General features: G+C 36.5%; 1 non-coding gene across 1 annotated transcript; it reads right to left on the bottom strand.

Moving 5' to 3' along the window:
* Positions 1 to 5,728: 5,728 nt before the first annotated feature.
* LOC112204645 (U6 spliceosomal RNA) lies at positions 5,729 to 5,830 on the bottom strand. Its single transcript, XR_002938318.1, has one exon. It is a non-coding gene; the product is annotated as a U6 spliceosomal RNA (small nuclear RNA).
* Positions 5,831 to 6,767: the final 937 nt, after the last annotated feature.

Raw genomic sequence — 6,767 nt, 5'->3', positions numbered from 1 at the left:
CAGTGAATCCACAACAAAATAATTTCCTTACTTCAGGCATGAGATAAAAATAAATCACATTCTAGGATAGTGTGGAAATTCAATGAAGATCAAAGATATGTCCTTTCTCCAACAATACTTTACATTCTCACAATATCTTTGGGATTTTATTTTCTTTTGAGATCTGATTCCAAGAATACTATTTGGCATTTACATTAAGAATGCACATTTAATAAATAATGTGATAATGAATATAAGGGTGGGTCTGAATACACATGCAATTAAAAAGAATTTTGCTAGGTCTCAACGAAGGAGGAAAAAGGAAGGTACAAGGTTAAGAATTCACTAAGAAACAGGGTGTTTGGAGATTTCTGAAAAGTTTTACTTGAAGTAGTATTAAGAATATTTCGTGTAAAAGTAGGTTATGTCTTTCAGCCCTTTTGTTACAGGATCTTGTGCAAGAAAGAATTCAGGGCGAGTCCACAAAGTGAAAACAAGTTTATTAAGAAGATAAAGGAATAAAAGAATGGCTACTCCATGGAGCAGCCCCAAGGGCTGCTGGTTGCCCATTTTTATGGTTATTTCTTGATGATATGCTAAACAAGGGGTGGATTATTCCTGCCTCCCCTCTTTAGACCATATAGGGTAACTTCCTGATGTTACCATAGCATTTGTAAATTATCATGGGGCTAATGAGACTGTAACAGTGAGGACAACCAGACGTCACTCTTGTTGCCATCTTGGTTTGGGTGGGTTAGAGCTGGCTTCTTTACTGCAACCGGTTTTATCAGCAAAGGTCTTTATGATCTGTATCCTGTGCTGACCTCCTGTCTTATCCTGTGACTTAGCATGCCTTAACCATCTGGGAATGCAGCCCAGTAGGTCTCAGCCTTATTTTACCCAGTCCCTATTCAAGATGGAATTGCTCTGGTTCACATGCCTCTGACAGTTTTATGGCAGAAAACCATATCTATGAATCAACCTAGGAAGTCTCACTCAAAATGCTATTGCTAAAAGAAAGAATATAACAAGACCATTACGTGAAGCAGAAGGATTTCCAGCTCTGTGTGGTCGTGCAAGTAAGTAAAGTGTGTTCCTTGCACCTCATGTGGAAGTCTGATCATTGGTCAGCTCTGAGCTATTACTGTTCTCTTCCTTCACACCCAGTTTGAAGTATATTTTCCTTGACTCTTCAAAGTAGATGGCATGTCACTTTTTAAATGTTCTTTCCCCAGATGAATTCCCATGATGTAGCCATCATCTCATCCTACCACATCTTCCCTTCCTTCCTATAACTGAGATAAAAGAAAACAAAATGAAAAATTCATAGGAAAACCAAAGTGTCCTGTGTTTATCCTTTGAAAATATTGATGATGATTAGTTGGAAATAAATTAGAGCACAGCATATATGAAGTGTCAATAAGGCAATTACAGGTGTTGGGGGAAGATCTTAAAAAACTGCATGTTGAAATGTAAATGGAGTTGGTTTTTTTTTTTGATAAATGGCACATAAATGTTTGACAATGATCATATAAATAATGAGAAAACATTGAGAGAATAGCTTCAGATAGTGTTACAAAATTATAAAATCCATGATCCATAAAGAAATTTACAAGAAAAAACTGCCACATTAATGGTGGTTGAAATATTATCTTTTTTTCATACATTCATAGATGTGATTTTTTCTACTTTTTATTGACCCCAAATGCTCTATTTTTCTTATCTTAAAGAGCAGCCAGCTGGGCGCGGTGGCTCATGCCCGTAATCCCAGCACTTTGGGAGGCCAAGGTAGGTGGATCACCTGAGGTCAGGAGTTCAAGACCAGCCTGGCTAACATGGTGAAACCTCATCTCTACTAAAAATATTAAAAAATTAGCTGAGCATGGTAGCACACGACTTAAATCCCAGCTACTTGGGATGCTGAGGCAGGAGAATCACTTGAACCCAGGAGGCGGAGGTTGCAGTGAGCCGAGATCGTGCCATTGCATTCCAGCCTCAGCAAAAAGAGGGAAACTACGTCTCAAAAAAAAAAAGAAAAAAAAAAAATCAAGTAGTCTTGGACCCTGAAGCAAGTAAAATATTGATTAGCCATTGCCAAAGTTTCAGTGTTACTAACTCGTTGTATATTTGCACTTAAAGCCCTATTGTGCTCCAAGGAGAACTGTATTTTATACCATTTGATAGAATTCAGAACATATTTGTTTGCTTCTGCAAAAATATAATAGGGAAAGTTGACCAGAGACAAAATCTAATGTTATTTTTTTCAGTGTACATTAGCTGTTGTTGATTACTTTACTCATCATTAGTTAAGTGCCAAATCTGCCTGCGTTTATGCTACAAGAAGAGATATAAATCCTTTTATAACAGGGATGACACTGAAAATTAGGCTAGTGGCAACAAAAGCTGACATTTATTGAGTGCTTGTTATGTGTCAGACACAATTCCAAGTGCTTGTTCCTGTTCGAATCCATTTAAAAGTACATACCAACAACTTCATGAGGTACAGACCGTAAAGCAAAAATAAAATTGTTAGTCCCCCGATGGACTGAACGGCCCCGCCCTCTTGGCCGAAGGAATTGCAAAGAGACCCGAAAACTAGTTCAGGCCATGACAGGAAGGGAGAGGCAGACATGCCTTATTACACCCTGCTCCCTCTGGAATTCAGGCACAACTGACCAGCATTCACGTTAAAACAGAGATCTGGAGACTGACAAAGCAGGCTCTTTGTAGCAGTAAGACACCAAATCCCAACCTGACTCTGGTATAACACCACATGACACATCGCAGACCCTAAAGCAAATCCAAGTATTTTACCACAAAAAATATTTATTTGGCAATTTTGGAATGGCCTGCAAAGCCATCTCTTATGGGGGAAATTTGCAGTCTGTAAAAAGCGCAAGTAAAAGTACAAGTGTAAAAAGGATGCTGGTCTCTCACTAGGTCTTTTCCAGAGAGCCGACACCTTCTAAGGTCCAATAAGAGACATTTTTTTTTAAATTGTATTATTATTATACTTTAAGTTTTAGGGTACATATGCACAACGTGCAGGTTTGTTACATATGTATACATGTGCCATGTTAGTGTGCTGCACCCATTAACTCGTCATTTAGCATTAGGTATATCTCCTAATGCTGTCCCTCCCCTCTCCCCCCACCCCACAACAGTCCCTGGTGTGTGATGTTCCCCTTCCTGTGTCCATGTGTTCTCATTGTTCAATTCCCACCTATGAGTGAGAACATGCGGTGTTTGTTTACCTTCTATTCTCTCTGAAGCCTGTTACCTGGAGGCTTCATCTACATGACAAGAGCCTGGGCTTCCACCACCCCCACCCCCTTATCTTAACTCAAGCATTTCTTTATGCTGACTTTAACTCTCTAAGCAGGGCTTCACTCTTTCAACCAATTGCCCATCAGAAAATCTTTGAATCTACCTAGAACCTGGAAGATCCCTGCTTTGAGATGTCCTGCCTTTCCAGGCTGAGCCAATGTGTAACTTGCGTGTATTGATCTATGTCTTTGCCTGTAACGCCTGTCTGCTAAAATGTGTAAAACCAATCTATAACCCAACCACCCAGGGCACATATTCTTCGGACCTCCTAAAGCTGTGTCCCGGGCCATGTTTCTCTAATCTGACTCAGAATAAACCTCTTCAAATATTTTACAGAGTTTGGCTTTTCTTTGTGAACAGGGCTATTTTTATTCCAGTTTATAAGTAAGGAATTCAAAGCAGGAATTATATATCAGATGTTGGCTTACAAAAATGTCAGTACCATATGAATCTTCATCTTTCTAGACCAGCCTGGGCAACATGGTGAAATCCCATCTCTATTAAAAAATACACAAATCAGCTGCTTGGTGGTGTGCACCTGTAGTCCCAGCTACTTGGGATGCTAAGGTGGGAGAATGACTTGAGCCTGGGAGGTCCCGAGCCTGGGGAGGTCGAGGCTGCAGTGAGCCAAGATTGCACCACTGCACTCCACCTTGGGTCATAGCCAGACCCTGTCTCAAAAATAAAGAGATAGACAGATAGATAGATAGATAGATAGATAGATAGATAGATAGATAGATGATAGATAGATAGATAGATAGATAGATAGATAGATAGATAAACAGAATAAAACTCAATGCATTATAACAAATAAACACAGCACCACACAAGTCAGGAAACCCAACGTGCTAGCACTCCACTCTAGAACCTCTTCGAGGGCTCACTCCCCATCTCTTCTCTCCTGACTTTTATGAAAATTACTGACTTACTTTTCCTTGTAATATTACACTCTCACATTTGTTCCTCAACACTGGAGTTTCATTTTTTTCTATTTATTTTTCTTTTATAAAGGCAGAATTCTAGGTGTTCTTTATTTTTGTGAGAATCACCTATTTTGTTGCATGAGTGGTATTTTATTTGTTGTGATTGCTGTACTGCACTAAATGAATGTACCACAATATATTTGTCTGTAATCACTTTTGAGGTAATTTTTCCAGTTTATGGCTTGAATAAAAAATACTGTCTTAAGCATTCTTATACATGTATCTTCAGGCATATGTGAACATATTTCTGTTGGGAAATAGATTTGAAAATAGTGTTTCTGAGTCTTAGAACATGAATTTATTCACGTTTAGTAAATTATGCAAATTTGTTTTCAGGAGTGCTTGTAAGTGTTTCACATTGCATATTTTCTGCATTTAAAGCCATTGCCAGTTATATATTTTGTAAAAAAAAAAATTTTAAGATGGAGTTTCACTCTTGTTGCCCAAGCTGGAGTGCAATGGAGTGATCTCAGCTCACTGCAACTTCTGCCTCCTGGATTCAAGTGATTCTTCTGCCTCAGCCTCCTGATAGCTGGGATTGCAGGCTCCTGCCACCACACCCAGCTAATTTTTTGTATTTGTAGTAGAGATGGGGTTTCATCATGTTGGTCAGCCTGGTCTCAAACTCCTGACCCCAGGTGATCCACCTGCCTCAGCCTCCCAAAGTGCTGGGATTACAGGCATGAGCCACCGCGCCTGGCCTGTAAATATATTTTACCCGCTGTGGTGTGCCTTTTTATTCTATCCATTTGTCCTTTGGTAAGTAAAAGTTCTTAATTGTAGCATTGTTAAATTTATCAGCATTTTCACTTACAGTTAATGCTTTTAAGTCCTATTCAAGGTGACTTTTTTTATCAAAAATGAAAATATTTTAGAATCTAAAAGATATATTTATCCTATCTTTCTTACATACATCTATAATACTTCCTATATTTATATGATGTGAAGTAGGAAGCTATGTTTTAGAGATTTAAGTATATGTGTGTGTGTGTGTGTGTGTGTGTGTGTATACAAAATACATAAAAAATGCAAATATATATATTTTTTACTATGACTATACAATTAACCAAGTTCTGCTTATTGAAAAGGCCTTAATTTTTCTATTGACTGCAGTGACAGTTTTGTTTTGAATCTACGGTTTTTATGAATGGGTATGATTCTGGGTTTTCCATTCAATTTTATTGTAGTATTTATCATTGTAGAAACACCATATTATCTTTTCTTTTTTTGTCTTAAACCGGGGGGGATGCTTCCTCCATTTTATTTATTTTGTTTTATTTTTCTTTACTGGTATCTTTTATAACTGAACTTATTCATACTCTTTGGAAGCCATTCCTTCAGCTACAAAATATTTACTTCCTTGAAGAAAGGAAAATATTTTTTATTATTTTTCAGAAAAAGACAAAAAGAGCCCTTTATTCATCTGTTCATGATGACTCAAAAACATGGAACGCTTCACAAATTTGCATGTCATCCTTGCGTTGGGGCCATGCTAATCTTCTCTATATCAAAACACCATATTATCTTAATTGCTATAACTATAAAAATCTTGGTATCCAGTAAAACAAATTATTCCACAATTTGCTCCTTCTTTAAAATTTGTCTATTTCTGACCTTTTCATCCTCGTGGAAATTTTAGCATTTTCTTATCAAATTGTACAGGGTAATCTACTGAGATTTGCATTAGAGTTGTAAGTAATCTATTTGGGGAGGATAATATTTTTATATTTTCATTGCTTTGATTTTCATATGAAGGCAATACTGGTCTCATATGACAAGATCAGTAGTATTCTGTATTTTAATTTTGGAAAGAATTTTCTAAATTTGGAATTACTTAATATTTTGTAAACTATGTTGAATTACAGTTTGGGGGAATTTCTTCATTGGAATGTTTTTAAATAAAGCTTAAATTGCACTGCGATTTTTAGGCCTTTCAGATTTTCTATTTCTCAGTCAGCTTTGCTGATTTTCCATTTTTTCTGGGTACTTGAACATTTCATTTAAATTCAAAATATTAGCTTAGAGACAATCAAGATTATCTTCCTCTTTCATTGTTTATTCTGTCTACCTTTATCTGCATAGTAAGTTTTGAAATAAGAACTTAGAAGTTCTCCAAAATTATTATTTTTTAAGTTTTTTTTTTTTTTTGGTTTTGGGGTACCTCAATTTTCCATATGAATTTTAGGATCATTTTGTTACTTAATGCAAAAACAAAGATAGGTTTCAATAGTAATTGTATTGAATCTGTACATCATCTTGGAGCATATTGTCATCTAAACAATATAGAAATTCCAATCAGTGAGCATAGACTAGATTCCATTCAATTGGGTCTTTAATTTATTTCAATGATGCTTTGCAGCCTTCACTGTACACATATTCACTTCTTTTGTTAAATTTATTTTAAAATGTTTCATTTTGGATGCTATTTTAAATAAAGTTACAATTGATTTTTTATACTGATCTTGTAGGCTACAATCC

This window comes from Pan troglodytes, chromosome 8 (genome assembly GCF_028858775.2).
Source record: "Pan troglodytes isolate AG18354 chromosome 8, NHGRI_mPanTro3-v2.0_pri, whole genome shotgun sequence".
Classification (NCBI taxonomy): domain Eukaryota; kingdom Metazoa; phylum Chordata; class Mammalia; order Primates; family Hominidae; genus Pan; species Pan troglodytes.
Note: the sequence above shows the minus strand (reverse complement) of the source record. Positions and strands in the feature narration are given on the sequence as shown.